This window comes from Augochlora pura, chromosome 3 (assembly GCF_028453695.1).
Source record: "Augochlora pura isolate Apur16 chromosome 3, APUR_v2.2.1, whole genome shotgun sequence".
NCBI classification, from domain to species: Eukaryota; Metazoa; Arthropoda; class Insecta; order Hymenoptera; family Halictidae; genus Augochlora; species Augochlora pura.
The window spans coordinates 26,597,285-26,615,377 of NC_135774.1; the positions used below are offsets into that span (position 1 = coordinate 26,597,285).

At 42.1% G+C, this 18,093-nt stretch overlaps 1 protein-coding gene across 4 annotated transcripts in view; it reads right to left on the reverse strand.

Annotated features, from left to right (window-relative positions):
- The window catches only part of LOC144479032 (sodium-coupled monocarboxylate transporter 1), a 102,277-nt gene that overhangs the window by 15,843 nt on the left and 68,341 nt on the right, over positions 1-18,093 (reverse strand). The gene's annotated exons all lie outside the window — the stretch shown is intronic.

Here is an 18,093-nt window from a genome sequence, read left to right on the forward strand (position 1 = left end):
TGCGACGCGATCGGTGCGACGGCACGTACTGACTAACGCCGACCGTTAACCACTTCACGTTATTATGCCCGACACCCGGAGTGAGACAGCGCGTGCCGACGAAGCCGTGCGACGGAGACAGCCCGCTGGCTATCATCCGGAAAACGGCGGTGGGGGCAGGGGTTGCCGGTGGAAGGGACTAGACAGCCGGGAAGACAGGAGCCGGTGCCGTCGAGCTTTTTCTTATCTGTGCCTATCGTCATTGTTTATCGAACGGCCCCGCGCGAACACTGTATTTGCATGACGGATCCGCGCATTGTCTTTCCTGAATCCGTCCGATACGTCGCCGTCGTCGTCGTCGTCGTTGCGTTTCGCGAAGACGCTGCGTTCCCGTCGACGTCGTTAGGCTCTCGTTGCGAGGGTATTAGACGATCAGGGCATTTGGAGGTGACGCGCGATTGTTGCCACAGTCGAGTGTTTTACGATCCGACGGAGCTTCGAATTTTTCGTAGACGATTTAACGGCGATCCAGCCGCGAATTTCTGTTTGCGCTTTCAGTCGCGACTGCGGTCTGCTCGGATTGCAGGCTTTCCAATTCCGCCGCGGAGGAGAGAGATTTTTTGGGGTTTTGTGGACCGCGGGGATTATGGCTTTTATAGCGATATCGGGTGGGTGTGACGTAAGGCAGCGGAAATGGCAGAAACTGGATACTATTGTTCTGCAGGAGTGCGTTTAGGGGATTATTAATTTTATTTGAATTAGTTTGAAACATTTAATAATAGTAATAATGATATACTTAATTTTTATGTTTATTAGAAACATGCATGAGGAAGCCAACGTTTTTAGCAAAATTATTAGCCAAATCGAAGATCACGTACAAAAGATCAGTACAGGGAAAGTGAAATAATTATGATAAGTCATAAATGCTAGCTATTGTTAAAATTAAAATTATTGTTAAAACAAAAAGATCGCGGATTACTAAAATTAATTACTTTTGTTTCGTTTAATCTAAAAAATTCTCATTTCACAGAAAGGTTCACAGAGGAAATAAATATATTGTAACAATTATTTTTATCAGCCTTTTGCATCCACTAGATTCTGCTATTGTTACATCGAATTTTATGGTAGTCCATAATCTAGACAATTTTCCCAGTCGACAAAAATCTCCGTCGGCAATTCGCGGTGCTCGGTAGGCATGAGTTAGTATTCCCCGGGCACCGCAGAATTATTTTAACATGGGAATTGGGGTTTGGGTACGTGGAGCAGAAAATTGAGCGATCGATCTTTTCTGGGGCAAGAGAAAAGGGCCAAGAAGGGCTGAGCCAAAACAAGAGTAGCTTCCTCGAAAAGAGACCTCGATAGCTCTTGGCCTAGTCAAACAATGGCTGATCAAACTTTCCGAATACCGGGCACGAATTTTTCAAGGCGAATCCCGCCGACCCCGCGAACCGGCCATTATTTCCGCCAGCTCGTTTCTGAAATTCAAGGAAGTCGGCCGACTGTCTCAGCCGATCGCAAAATTTTTCCTTTCAATGTGTACTCGTGTATGTGCACACATCGGAAAATGGAGTCTCGCGAATTATAGCCGGTGTTTACGAGGCTCGCATAAATTCGCGATTGGTCGCTGGTCAATCTTTATTCGCCTCGACTATGCATTGTCCATGACTATTGACCAAAAGTAAGCATCGATTTACTTCCTCAACTCATTACCTTACAATCTATTTTTTATCGCAAAGTAGAATTTAAATATTTCTATTTTTATTTAGTATATTTAAATATATATCGATACTATATGATTTGTAACAGATTTATAAAGCGATGCCAATATTAAATAAAAATTGAGAAATATACTTTGTAAATTACAGTGATATTAAGACTAAAAATTCTTAACACAATTAAAATTATTGAAAACAATTTTTACAAACTATTTAAATTTCTTTTCGATCAAATTTATTTTGTAATAACTCATTCTTATTATAATGACACAATTTATAATAATAATAATTTTTCTTTCGTCAGATAGAAGTACATAATTTACAGATGTACAAGTAAAAAATTGGAAAATAAATGGGCGAATAAAAACGGTGGACACGATCTTCGAAAAAACTGTTCGAAGAAATATTAAATGCCCATCCGTAGATAACGCCCCAATAACCAATCACAATAGTAACACACTACAAATTTATAATCGCTTTGCTTATCGGGGACGCAGTTATCGGTGCACTTTAACCTTTTGCACGCTTCTTTCGTTCGCGCTCGCCGTCGCACGGCTAGTGTTTCCCGTTCAATAAAAATCTTGTTATGGTTCCCGGAGACTAATTTGTTGACTTATACGGCAGTTCATTAAGACGGCACCGCGATAAAGACGTTACCGCACCTAACTGCCAGTTGTTTGAACCGCTAGATCCCCCCCTAACATTTGCCTACGCCATAAACGCATAAATCCTGCAATCAATTTATTGCCGCGATCACTGCATCACCTGCTCTAAGTCCCCAGACACTCTCCGGAATGCATGTCACCGCCTATATGATAATGCAGTTTCTCTAATTCCGAGAAATCGTTCTGAGTCAGGAGAATTTTATCGAGCAGCTGGCCGATTATCGCATTGTTCCGCAAACACTAGAAATTCGTAGGAAGAGATCAATCCTCTCGGAATCATCTGCAAACATGTCGAACGATAAGTGGAATCTGAGAAACCTGAACCATAGTCTCTCCTTTACAGTATTAGGTTGGTGCATATGAGATGTCAGATGTTCGAGTGAATATATAAAACTGTATATCTTTTTTCAAAAGCTGTTGATTTAATCAAAATGTGCGCCATTTGTTTCAATACACATTTCCCAACGCGAGTTTAATTCGTAGATGTCTGTCTTCAAGAAATTCTGATTTGTCAGATCAATAAACTATAGTATGGAATTTTTCAGACTCTCTCCATTTATATACTGTTCAGTCTATAAAAACTACATGCACGTCGTACAAAACAATTGCGAAATTAAACGAAGTAAAATATAAAATTTTATAAAATATAGATCTATCGCCAACCGACTTTCACTATTTTAAACATTTAGGACAATTTTTACGGGCTAAATAGTATATAGTATTCATATGCACCAACCTAATATAAACACCGTCTCGCTAGTCTAATCCCCCGCGGTTTTATTCAACAGATTAATTAACGTTAATTATCGGCCGAATATCGAATCAATGTAAAATCGTGGCCCGAATCCGTTTTGCGGACGGACAAGGAGAAAGATAAATTAATTCCCGCCCGTTGGCCGGCGTCGCGATTTTGTATCTCGCATAAAGAGAAAATCAAATTAATTTCGCGCGCGTCGTTAAATTTCGGAATCCCGCTGTGCAATTCGAACGCGGGATATTCGGTGAATGCATGGGTTCTTTGTGACGTTTCTCTATATTTCGGAAATGGCCGCGTTAACAGTCCTTTTGCATTCCGCGGAATTAGCGAAAACGATTACATCGTAACGCGGAACAACTGCCGTCTTATTCAGCTACTGCTTTATGAAACGCCGCGAATGGAAATACGTCTCTTTATTCAACAATTTTGTCCACGATTCGATCCGTCGTTATTCGACGATCGTGGCTTCGCTGCAACGACGACTTTTCGAAGCTCGCTGCTCGATATTTCTTGTTAATTCTGTGAAACGAGAACGAAAACGGAGCTTATCCCATTCAGAATTATACCTTTAATTCGAAGAAAAGAATTTGTTTATATTTCTACAGATTTAACGTAGGTGTATAATTACTTCTACTTTAATTTTCTCGAGGAAAGCGTGTCTTCGGTTTCCTATCAGCTAAGATACAGAAAAGATCCAAAAATTAATGAATTATGGAGTCTGATAGGCCAGATTTCAAGCTTTAAAACAAGTCTAGTTTCATATTGATACGACTACTCTGTCCGAAATTATAATAATTCAAATGTTAATAATTTCTTGTACGTCCACTTTGGCTGCCGATCGGCGATATTCGCGACTTCCTCCATTTTTCTTGGACCACAAGTAGACGATGCCCCATTCCGATTAATCGCAAAAGGGACGCCATATTTTTGGCCGTTTCCGAACCGGCGGTCCCCCCTCGCGTCCGCCATTACAACGCGGAATCAATCGCGGCTATTTACCGCGGCGCGTTTAACCCATTTCGCGTCGACCCGGTCGAGTGTTTTCGGCGTTGCCGGGATATTTCGTACGCGGCAGTCGCCCGGAATCCGGACGCTGTTCCGCGCGGACCGTGCCCGCGCGAGCACACACGCCCCGTGATCCGCGGGCATTCCCCGAACTTCGATAACGGGACGCCTCCTCCGTCATTTTTGCGCGAACTCCTCTATCCCGAGATAACTCCGGCCGGCCTGAGTGCAAACTTTTTCTTGGCGAACGGTTTCGACGGAACTTCGCAGAAATTGATTCGAACAGGATTAAAACTATTCCGAGCAGACGCCCTCCCCACCCCTTTCGAACAGCTCCGGGCATCGACTCGTGTTTTATGCATTTGTTTAAATGTATTATACATCGACGGCGGAGAAAAAAATGCCGTGACGCGGCGACCGTCGCGAATGGTCATGAAATTTTCATGCGACTGAAAATGAGAGACGGGTCGCGCGCGTCTTTTGTCACCGAATCATGCTGATTTGGAAAATGCTCGTCGTAGAAATCCCTCTGCGATTAATTCTCACGTTTCGAAATTAATTTATGCGCTACTATGTTGCGTATTCTTAATTTTATTAACCCTTAGACGACGGAGTGGGGGACATTAGGTACCCCAAGATTAGTTTTTCTTTAATAATTTTCTAAATAATTATATATATAATGATAATTATTTTGAAAATGATATAACAATTTTCATTGGCGTCTCAGAAGCGCCACTCGAGTGCTAAGGGTTAATTTCAATTTTTATTTTATTGTTTTCGTAGTTACTGTAGCGAATAAAGTGTCGGCGGTGTTGCATAACTTGCGGTAATTTGTTCGATGCTATCGTTTAATTTATCGTTGACGAATTGACGATCGCGGCATTATAATGACCAATCGCCTATTCGTTTGGTAACGATCGCATTTAAAAAGCAGCCTCTCGGTACGATGCCGATAGAATCGCGATCAGATTCGAGTGCCGATATACTTATTGGTTTGACGCGGTGCCTACGTCAAAGCATTATTTTTTTCACGATAACTCTAGCGCGAACAATGTGCTCTATCCTCGCAATCACGCGCCGCTTCACGAATAATATGCTTCAGCTTACGCGATCACGTGCCGTTCACGAATAACGTGCTTTATCCTACCTGATCACGTGTCGCTCACGGGCGGTCCGCTCTGTCCTTTTGCGAGTGGAATATCGCGCGATGTTTTTGTAATCGGTAGAACTGTTAAACTAATTGCCGAATAGTAACGTTGACGTCACGAAGCGGCTCTTTAAAACTAGACCAATTTGATAGAAAAATGGGACAGTGGAAATGGCAGATAACAACGAATGTTTAACGCTAAGTCCATAATACCGGTTGAATTAATTGTTTAAGAGGCGTTGTTTAAAAATTAATAAATTTGTTTTAAATTCTTACATGAGCAGTGATTGCATAAATTTTTTTATTCGAGTATAGGGTTACTGTATCTATCACTGTATTCATTAGATTGATATAAATAACTTTTCTTAAATATATTATATTTATTAAATTTGTATATTGTATTTGTTCGATTATATGTTGATGTATTTCACGAAATTATGCATAAGTTAGATACATGAACAACACGAAATATCTAATTAGATATGAATATCGCTGATCTAATTACTTCGTGTCAATTACTGTACTCTGATCTAATTACTGTGCTATCGATTACTGTAATCAGTTCCTGGTTAATGATCCTATAGTAAAAATGTAGCAGCACGAAACATTTAATATTGAATTGTTTAGCATAATTTATATTGTATATGTTTCAATATTTACGGTATTATTTAAAAAAGAAATTAAATTATTAAACGAGTAAGGTTAGGCGTGACGCGCTGTTTGCCATGATTGTTTGCTCGGTAATCAGTGCACGCGTCGAAAAAGACATGAAAACATGATCCAGATACAGTGTATATTAACAAAAGTAAAATGCAAATTTTGTTTGAATTAATGAATTAATTTTAAATAAAAAAAGTACATCCAAAAATTCGACTATATTATTACTTTTTTCTAAATAAGTTTTTGTTTTGAAAATCTTTATTTTTGCATTTATTTCACGGCATTTATTTCATGGCATTTACACACCGCTCCGGATGCTCGATCGCACATCCTATAGCGATTTCTTACGCGCGTCCCGCGTTAAAAATTGCGGATGAAACGCATGATTTCGCGTGGCTCCGTCCTCCACCCCCAGCGACGCGAGATACGATGATCGCGTACGTGACGAATTATGCAAACACCGATAGCCGTGCATACCGCAACCGGATTCATCTGCTCCAGTTCAGCAGATACGCGCTGCCGCCTCGTAAATAAGCCAGTATTTATATGTACCCGTGTATACATATATATCGCGGAGCGGCACGTGACACTTGTTTTCTGCGTGCGCATCGGAACTCGTTTAACCCGGTCAATTAATGCCCGGCCGAATCGTCGGGAATGCGAAAGAATATTCGCGGAACCGGAAGCGAAACGAAATTCCCGCCTTCAAATTGGAAATTTCGTCCCGCCAGTTAAATCGATCTTTGCGCTGCGGCAGACATCTTTAATATTTTCATTTAATACTAGATTTATGGAACTCGTCAAAATGCTGGGTCACAAATTTTTAAATTGTTCAGAGTGCAAAGATATATTTATTAATTATTTATATTTCTTTAGTTATTGTATTATTGTTAAAAGTAGTTGCTATTATTTACCGATAGTTGGTTGCGATAGATATTGCAATAAGGGTTGTTGAAAATCGGAATAATTGTTTCAAATTCATAGCATTTTAGCAGTTTGGATTTTATTACTAATGGATTTACTCAAGAAGATAGAATTTCCCTATAAACTCTCCAAACTCTATAAACCACAAAAGGCTCCTACAAAATCCAAAATGGCGCCCACAGCAGTCTACAATCATCCGGAAACTCCTGTTCCCCGAACAGATCGCTCGACCTTGAAACCGTCCAGGTTCCGCACCCTTCTCCGAAAGGGTTCCTCACCTTTAATAGCCGCGCGACACCGTTCGCCAACCCCCTCGATCCGCGCCCACCCCTCAGGAAATCACAGGGGAGGGAACGAGGCACTTGTGAGAACGAGGAAAGCGAGCGACAGGCAGACACACGGTGAATGTCGTCGGAACGCGCGGCGCCGCGCAGTCAATTCCGTCGGTTCGGTGTCGGTCGACGACGGCATCGTCGTCTGCACAGGTATCACAAGCCTCTTCTCCCTGCACAAGGATCAGAGTCGGCTGCCTTCTAGTTACGACAAGCCACTATCGACGCGGCGCGGCGCCGGCTCTCGTGGAAATTTCCCTGAAAAACATTAATCCGGTGTCGGGGCTGACGCGCGCGTCCCACCTACTTCCATCCACCGTTCCCCACCTGGCAGAAGCCGCTGACATCTCCGCGCGACGGGCGCAATTTGTTGGCCGACCGATTTTTCGAAGGAGCAGATGCATTTTTCGTGGCGGGACCACGACGGCCGCGTCTGTTCTCCGCGCGGTCGTCGCATTGTGCGACGCAGATTGCAGCCAGAGGTTGCAGATGTTGGTACAGACGTTCTTGATGATATGTACGTAGATTAGGCGTGGTTTTCACGTGGTTTCAAAGTCATAGTAATTTTCTACGACGTAGATGCGGTTCGGTTTTAATCGCTGCAGTCGCTCGTCTTTTAATTTCTTTTATAGGAAATGTTTCTATCGTCCTTGAGGTAATTTCAGATATTATAATAATATTAATATCTGAAGGGATGAATTTTTATAATAGGGAACAATTTATGTAATTTTCTTTTTTTTTATTTATCATCCATTTCAATTTTATTCGATGAGGTTTTGTTAATACGGCTGAGGGATTCCGTAGCGAATAGTTTTTCAATTAAATCTCATTTTCTTTACACTTGGAATAATCATGGTTTTAAGAAAACTAAAAGTACACATATGCATACCTGAAGAGTATACGTACGCATACCCGAAGATGTTAAAAACGTGATAACTTCGACAAAAATAAAGATTTTAGTCTGAAATTTCTTTTACAATATATATTAACGATGCTGAAGAATAAAAACATCGATTTCACGCTGCAACGATTGTTGTGAGTGAAAAATATTTTTTCTGCACACAGAAAATATATTCACAAAATTGATTTGAATTTTTTGTAGAGTATGCCATAGGTATATATATCTCAAAAATTTCGTCTTAAAAATTACAAGTACCTGACACGATCATAAAGTCATCTAACCCCTTCCATTAAGTTCGAATTCGAACGCAACTCTCTCGATTAGCAAGGTGGGCTCGCGGTTTCTAATCGGTAACAGGGCGATTCAGCCCCGTCGTACCGCGAAAATGGGAACAATGTGTCCGGGGCGATGCACCTAAAACGCGGAACGTTGACAAATATCGCGGGAGGTGAGTGTGTGTGTTTCAAGGTAGGCAGCCAATGAGACGCCGACTTGCGGTAAATGCGAGAGCTGGATCCTCGCGTCGCGAGGCAGTGCACTTTCGAACAATGGCCAACGATGGCCGTCCTCCTTTGCGGACATTTGTCGCTTCCGTCGGTCCCTCGCGCGCCCTTCGACACCTTCCGCGTGAAATTTTTCTTGCGCCTTTTGTCTCCCGCGCCACTTACATCGCCGCGAGAAAAGCACCGAGTGAGAGAGAGAGAGAGAGAGAGAGAGAACTCCGCTATCTCTCCGAGCTGCGGCGGTGGCGCGATACCGGTGGCCCCACGCCCGTTTTCGCTGCGAATCAGTTCTTCCGTGCTTTTGTGCCCCCAAGATAAAAGCGACATTCTTGGAAACGTAATATCGAACCTCCAAGCGACAATTATATTTCGCGAGCAGGGCCAGTCCTTGGAACTTACTAAATTAAGTGAACGCCCCTGTTTGCGACGTCGTCAGGGCCGTGGAAAAATGGCCGGGCTCGTAGCAGAGAATCGTGGAACTCTCGACGGAAATGATGCACGGAGATAATTCTTTGCATTAAAGTTGAAAAGTTCTCGAGTAGAGGAAAATTATGGGGAACGTCGCGCACACTATTTTCCATTTCGAAATTATGTATTCAATTTAATATGTTTCGATACAATTTTGATTATTTTCGAATGATTTTGGAGTTTTTAATTTGAATTCTTTGTGTCATGTAATTCGGGATGAGCACGTATTTTATAAGATTATTTATATATAATATATGTTTGTATTTAATTAAACAATTAAATAATTAAATAATTCATATTTTTAATTATGTATATTTTTCTTCTCTCTCTCTCTCGCTCTCCCTGCATTATATGTATATAAACGCAATGCAATGCATGCAATCAAACGAAAAGCTTGAAAATCAATATAAAACAGAAAAATCAATTGAATAACTTTTTTCTCCAATTCTGAATTGTTATATACATTTCGCAGATTTAAAAGCAGGTTGACAGAATCGATGGGAAATGGTATATAACAAGAGAGGATAAAAATCCAATCACAAGTCATAAATCGAAATTTTATGGAAAAGCAGCGAAAACCTACATTTTTAATGTCGAGAATTGTTTGTGCGACATTCTCTATAATTTTTCCATATTCGACATTTCAAGTTTGATTTCGTAAAAAGTCATCTCTCTCTCTCATTTCTGTCAAATGTCGATAATTTTTCACTACCGTGAGTCAATTCTACAAATTTCGTCAGGCAACTAAAAATTGTTAGACTATGATAAAACAAGATACGAAATTATTCTTAATTGTACGTGAATTACTATTTTCGTAGAAAAGGAAAGTTAAAGGCTAAAAAGCGATAGTTACATCACAACCGTCTGAAAACATCAACAGTTTCGTTCGAGCCCCCCGCGCGCGCTCAAGTTTCGCGCGACACGGCGAAAGATAAAATCAAAGTCGCGGCAAACTGCGAAACCCGTCGGTGGGCAAGGTGAGAGACACCGTTCGTACGGCCGTAGAAATTCGCGCGTGTATGCGCATGCAAATATCGCGCAAACACAGAAAGGGACGCCGGAGCCGCGCCAGCGTCGTGTCCATAATTTAATGCGGCGCGGGATCGCGTCCGTCAAAATGTGCTTGCACGGTGGCTGGGCCCGCTGAAATAACGCGAATCAATACGCTAATCCCGCGATCTTAAATATTTATCCGATGTCAGCGCGTTCGCGGATCGCCGACGCACGTTCGAGCTGAAAAATATCAACCGACCGACCGACCCAGCTGGCATCGTACAAATTAATATTTCTGTCGCTGATGCAATTATCGGCGGCGAGGCGAAACGAAACGTCCGCGATTTATCGCCCCGCTCCTGTAAACAGCTTGCCGGCTTTATTTTTACAAAATTCGAGGTCTGCTCGATTGCTTTGTTAAATCGCGGCATCCGGGGCTACGTCCGGCTGCGCCGATTTATAGGACGTCGGCCGATTAACCCTTTCGCTACGGCAGTATCGTCCAACGAAGTATAATACTATCACTGAACGAAAGCTCGCGCCAGAAATGTGCACAGTGCGTGTGATTTCGGTATATACGTTTTTCTTAGTTTTAAATAACTGTGCTGAATAAAACAATCATTGCTTTAATGCAACAAGTATGTTTACATTTTTAATATGAAAAAGGACCTACGAAATTATAAAAATACAAAATTATTTTTGTATTTTGCCTACGGATGCCACTTGTATACACATAATTTGAATGCCGCATATATGCGGCGCTCGTACCCACAGGTCGTCGCGTGGATGCCGTAAATATGAGCGAAAGGATTAAACACACCGTCGTCGCGACGCGGACGAATAACCGAAGTTTCGGGCGGCCGGGGAACCGGGGCTTTCGGATCGATAGCATCGGTGCCATCCGCAGTACCATTCTGGAAGACCGTTTCCGGCTTTGTGCGCCGATCAACTATCGAGGCGTGGGCTTTTGAATCGGCTCAAAGTGCGCCGAGTTCGGGTAGGATAGCGTACGGCCGGGCACCATCGCGCCGGGGCCCCGCACAAAGTGCTCTGTGTTTCATGCTTTCCGATCCCCGAAGTTTCCCATCGATTGATACAAGAATTTCGACGGTTCCGCGAGAAGCGCGCGGCCCGTACACAGAATTCCAGCGTTTCCGCGTTTCGGCGGAGCCCGCCGCGATCAAAGATCGCAAGAATGCGACAGAGGCTGCGTTACGCGCGGAATAATCGGCCGGGGGAGAGCGTGACGGGGCGAGAGGGGCGAGAGAGGAAGAGAGACGGAAGCGGAAGGAGCGAGGGAAAGAGAGAGACAGAACGAGACAGAAAGAGAGATAAAGAGAGAGACAGAACGAGATAGAAAGAGAGATAAAGAGAGAGACAGAACGACATAGAAAGAGAGAGACAGAAATCGAGATAAGGAGAGAGACGGAAAGAGACAGAAATAGAGAGACTTGGCCATCGATAAAGTGTGCCGGACGAGTTTCTGGCCGCGGATACCCGGGAACATCCCATCGCGATTTCTATGCTCGACCAAACCGCTTTTGATCCTGTCCCTATGATCGAGCATCGCTCGCGTTCCCTAGAATCCCCTGGAACGGCCTTTGATGCCAAGGAAAACAGACGTGAATGCTACTCCGTGGAAAAACTCAAGAATCGCTACCGGAAACTTCGGAAACATTAGGCTCGATTTGTTCTACCGATTTCGGTAATTTTCCGTCGTTCGACTCTCTTGCGATCTACGCTCCCTTTCAAAGGTATGCAGGTAGATTGAAAATACAGAATGAGTATTTCAAAACTGTGCTGAATGTCGTGAATTTATTTTTGATAATATAGGAACTAATTTATTAAAGTAACTGTACTAATATATATTATACATATTCTATACTGTATATTATATCTATTGCAGTAATATATATTATATGTATTTTATAATATATGTATATCTACTGGAGTAATATACACTGTATATATTCTATATTATATACAAGCAATAGCAATATTGGAAAATTAGTATATTTATTACATAAAAAAACAAGCCTCCTTACCATCTAAAAATAATTTCAATTTATCGGACGAATTAAAAAAAGAAATTATTTCATTTAAAAAGCCCATAACATACTTCTCGCAGCGAATGTAAAATCATACTAAGTCAAAAGAATATTTTAATGCTCACCTCTTCTTCCATACAATTTGTGATTACAAAAGAGGAACTTTACTCTATTGTTGTAGAAGTTTACATAGCAGAAGTGTGACAGGTTTGTTTCGTAAACCGATGAATCGAATTAACTAACAAAACAGTTGCACGAGTCACTACGGACGTTTTTATAGGGCAATCGGTCGGGTGCCGTGTGCAATAGATGGGCGATCGATAATAATTACCGTGCGCTAAAGCATAAAAAGAAAGAACAAAAGACAATCGATAATTGCATGACGTTGAGTAAGTTGCCGTGGGAATATATACGGGCTAAGTATTTCGGACAGCGGCGGCGATACGATGGAACAATGGACATGAGACAATGGTTTCCCCCCTAACCAGCGTTCAAAATCTCCGTTTAAATTTCTATTAAAAATCCATTACAATCTAAACTTTCCTACCTGCTCTTTCCAGCGGGGTTCGATCCGGGGTGTTCCTATTCGTTCTTTTAGAACAATTTATTAACCTTTTGCGACCTTAATAGGATTATGCATAGCTGCCATGGATGCATGTATGCAGGATTAAGTAGCAAAAAGAGAATTTATTAATTCTCTTTAAAGTTCAGACATATTTAATGTAATAATATGTTTCAGTTTTACGTAAAAATAGAAAAGATAAATAAATACCTTTAAAGGGTTAACATATTTAATCCTCCAAATTATAATTAAAAAAAGTACAATTCGTGTTTTAAATGTTTCCTAAAATTAAGAAAAAAAGGAACTATATTAAAAAACTAAATAAAATTTGTAATAATAAATTAAGAAAATCTGTAAGTGTAAATTAAAGAAATTCTCTAGACATATCTGTATAACAAATAAAGCAAACCTAAGTTTCATAGCTGAAATAAAAATTACACTCGCGATTAAAGAGTCAACAGCACAGAAACGCATCGAAACGTAGCAACAAGTATTTAATATCGCGCAGCGCTGTACAGAAAAGTTCCGCGGACGACGTTCGAAACAAAAGCAATTAAAAAGTTACACAATTCTTTCTGCGCCCGTGGCAACAAGTGTTGCATTACTCACAGAAACAAAGCAAGCGAGATAATTATAAGCAATTTTATAACCAGAAAGTATTTCCAAACAGCTGACACGTAGGAGTAACCGCGTATTTAGCAGCATTGTGAAGAAAAAAAAAAGAGGAACTCAGCGAACCGCATTAGAATTCCGTCGCGTCGTTTAGCGTTTAGTCGAAACGTAAACGCTCTAGCGATTACTATCGTCTATTATGAAGTCGTAAGAAAGGCCAGGCTTTTTGTTCGCCGAGAGGGAAGTCTGGCAGATGCTTGGCGCAGTTTTTCGCGGACAGATGGTCGAAAAGTCAAAACGAAAAGAGAGAGAGAGAACGTCGGCGCGAGGTGCACGTGACCGAGAAACTATTTCGTAACGCCACGCACGCGCGATTAGCCGCGTTAGAATGTACTTGCTTCGGGAAGAGACATTTATCAGCGGCGATAAAAGCGAACGGTTAGAAATTTTGTTGCCGCGACTTTTGAAACGATCCCCGGGCGGTGGCTAATAGGATTATTTTCGAACGGAATTTTTCATAGTAAATTTTCCACTATACGTTACTTATCTTGCGAGGTGTCGCGGGGCCAAGGACCGGAAAGATTACGCGCGCGCGCGCCTCGAGTTTCCTCGGCAAATATTAGCTCCGTCCGGCGATTAGAATCCATTAAGTGCGCCGGAACACGGAAAAAGTGCCTTCGCGCATTGTATGCTAAGCGTTCGAAGACATCGGGAAACTTATTCCCGGTCGCGGAAGTCGGTTTGTTCTATACTGCTCGCTACCGGGCAGACCCTTAAGCTGTTTGTTCGCTCGAGAGACGGCATAGAGGCGAGGAAATCACGGTGTAGAGGCCGGATACGCGTTAGAGCTGGAATAACATTATTTGAACTATTATTTCACGGCGTTTTATTTCGGAATTATCACTATGCCTCTGATAATTTTTTAAATCTTATTAGAGATATTATTTTATTTTATTATTACATGATTTATAAAATATATTGCATTTATTACAATATTATTTTATTGTCACATGATATTTTATTTTGTCATTGATTTTCGTATAATTATTTATTTTACATTTGAAACAACGGTAAAATGCTTCTTGGAAATTGTATTATGGTGATTTAATTATTAGCTGTGTCTGTGAGTTGGATTTATTCTTGAATTTTTCATGGCATTTCTGCAAAATGAAAGGAACCATTTGACTATGTTAAATTATTATCCGATAATGAGGCACATTTCTCTGAAGAACAACACCCCACTCCCGTCTACCGCACCAGTGAAACGATTATTTTCTTTCGCGACGATATTAAACGTACTCCGACAAGTTCTCTATTAAATATTCTACTATAAATATTATAAATGCATAAACTTAGCAATATAATGATCATTCAGTGATTAATTTAATGGATTTTTAACTTTTACATTGAATTTGATAATAATGACTTATCGACGATTTCTTTACCTCTGTAATGTCTCGCAAACGCGAACGCGACCTTTCATTATTAAAGTGCATCCTCCACCTCCAACATCCATGCACACCGCTCCGCGTAAAAGACGCCAGAAATAATAAGAAAAATCATTCTCTCAGAGTATAATTGTGTCTGTTGATAACGTATCCAATTACAGCTATTCATACGGCCTGGGAAAAATGGAAATTTTAAGTTTAATACTTCTCCAGTATTGAAAACAAGATCGGTATCACGCTTGCAGGAACAAACAACGCTTAGCTCTATAATTATTCGCGATGCTACTTTATCAAATGGGATATTAAATAATTCGTTTAAACAACGACCTCTTGTATTCATCTACGTACAACTTTCAATCGAGCTCGTTTCCTATTTTGAAATCGAAAGAAAAGGAGAAATAACTTGTGAAATAATTATTTTTTAATTATTATTTAAATTATTATATGTATTATTACTAAGTAAATTATTTTAGAGAAGTATATCATATTATTTTAGAAGTATATCATTTATTTACAATATTTTAATTAATAACTCCAGGAAATAATTCGAGTAATAACGGGATATTTTATTCGAAAAAATCCTTACATCGATTTGCTTCCAGCAAAACTCTTTCTCATCTGGATCCATCTAACATCGTCGTGAAAGAAAATCATCGTTCCACTGGTGCGGAAGATAAAAGAGGGATGGTATTCTTCAGAAAAATATTTCTTATTATCGGACGATCATATAACATTGTCGGATCGGTCCTTTTATCTTGCAGAAATGCCAATGAGAATGCCAATATAAACCAGACTCGGCGCTGATATAATTCGATCACAGTGTAATCTCGCAGAAGTATTTCTCAATTATCTCTAGCAATTACTTCACATATTTTTCAAATAAAATAACGCCTCACTTAAAATAATATTTGAGAAGACATCACGAACATGGAAATAATTATGAAATAAAATAGCATGTCATTCGAGATATCATTTCAAACTTGTTTAAATCTTTTATTTTTTAAATTAATTTATTGAAATTTAAGTCTGCATATGCGTAGCTTATTAAAAATTCAGGAGGACCATTTTTCAATAAAAATAGAAATTCTGTTATTTTGGGACCAGACGAGATCCGCGCATAATTCCAAAATTCTCGCTACAAAGTTCCGCTGCACTGGTCGGAACAAAGCGATTAGATGCGTCAACGGTGCACAATTACGCGAGACTTAATCGGCCGGCGATCGAACAATTCACCGCGCTAGGAAAAACCAAATGGCCACCTCGCGAATAAGATCGTTTCCACGGAACGGCGGTCTCGCCTCGTTTTCTGCGGCTCGTCAAATCGGTTAGCTCGGTTCGCGCGATACCCGCGAGCACGTGCTCCGGGTTCAAGGAAGCCGGTCGATCACGAGAACGGTAGTCACAAGACAAACAATTGGCGGGCCGCGAATTTAATTGATGAGAGACTCGGCCCGGCCCGGCCCGGCCCGACTCGGCCCGTTGACCCGCCGCTATGCGCGACGGTCACGCGCCGGCCCATTGATTGCGACTCATTGCCGGCCGGGGTCCGCGGCGTCCGCGTGCAAATTTATTCGCACCGCGTGATCCCGCGATTAGCCCGGGGCCCGGCCAATCAAATTTTTCCGCGGACGAGCGGAGGCCGACCCGTCGCTCAGCACGCCCGAAATTCCGCGCGGACGCGAACCTCGGCGACGTTCATGCGAATTTATATCGAGCCGCGTGACTGCCGCGAATTTGTGTAAATGCTCTTTTTATCGGGACCGCTCGCGGTCGACGGGCTCTCTCCCTCTCTCTCTCTCTCTCTCTCTCTCTCTCTCTCCTCTATTTTTGCGGTCTGCGGGACATTCGTTGCGAAATTGTTCGATTTTGTTGCGCGGCTCGCTAACCTCGCTCGCGAGCAAATTGCGGTTCGGGCGTCGATTTTTCTGCGCGAAATAGCCTCGGAACGTCGGGCGACGAATTCGCTAGCCGAAAATTAATGAAAAATGGATGACGGCGGATCCGAAACTTTCACGCGTGTTCACCGAAATTGAAATTTTTCCCGATCGCGAGGCAACCCTCCCGCCGATTTTTCGCTCTCCTTGATCAAAAACCGGCCGCGATCGTATCGCGACGTTTCGACGGCGCGAAACGAGATCTACTCGAACCGGACCCGTCGCGTGTTCCCTCCGCAGAGAACATACAAATTCAATTAGGTTCGCCCCGGTAGTAACACGGATATCCAGCGCGGAATATTTCCCGTGCTCCCTTTTATCCGGCCGTCAAAAGTTACCCGCGATATAGAAAACCGAATGTCGATTCTCGCCCTAATGCAACTTATCCTTGCCGCATTTCTCTCATAAAACTCCGCGGTTCGTTTTTCTTCGATAATCATCGACTAACTCGATGCTTATACTATACCTCTGAGGCACGGCTGGATTTTGCGCGAATGAAATTTTTCATAAGTAAATTACGAGAGTAAGCGAGTTAAAAGCGAAAAATTCGAAGGCAAAATTTCTGAAACAATAATTCTGAATTTTCAAGGTATTATGATTCCACGCATTATTGTTAAGACTTGAGAAATAGGGCAACCGAGTTCGAAGGGCCAGACGTCCTCACACGTTTCCGCGAATTAGCGAATTCGATGGCATCGTCGTAAAATATTTTGCATAGCCGGAAGCATTTCGAAAAATGTTTCCCGTCCCTTCAGGAACGGCCGCGGGATCGATGTTCTTTCGCAGCGGTCGACGTTCCCGAAATTATGGGCGACGCGTGCCCTGTGGTTACCGATAAGCCCGACTTCCTCTTCCTGTTCCCGTACACTTCGCCGGGCTCTAACGAGGTTTCTACTTCGATGAAGTCGAGAGGCGGCTCGCGAGATCCGACCGGGGATATAACCGAGCCGAGGTGAACGCGCGACAAACTCGAGCGGAGAAAACGAACCCGCGCGCGCGCGCGCTCATCGCCGCGGAATAAGTAACCCCCGGGGGCCGCGCGCGGAACAATGGCCGGAGAGACGAACGCGGTCTACTCGGCCCAGGTGCCCGTTCGACAACGTTTCGCTTTTAAAACATTCTTGTTCGGCGGCGCCACGGTTGGCAAAACGTCGCGGTTCCGTTTTCAAATGGCGGTCCGCCTGCAAAATTTAATTGAAGCTCTCTGCTCCTCGATTCTGCCGCGCATTTATCAAAACACAGAACTAAAGCCGAATTTTCCGACTTTGTTATAAATCCGCGAAATTTAGCCGTTCTTGTATATCTAAACGGCATTGTTGCGCGCGCGCTAGTTGCTATAAATATCTGGTATGTTTTTATGAAAGCTTTCGAGACAAGAGGAAATGCGTATTTTATAGCGATCGCGTCGAAATTGGCGCACTCGAGCGCGCTATACTTTCG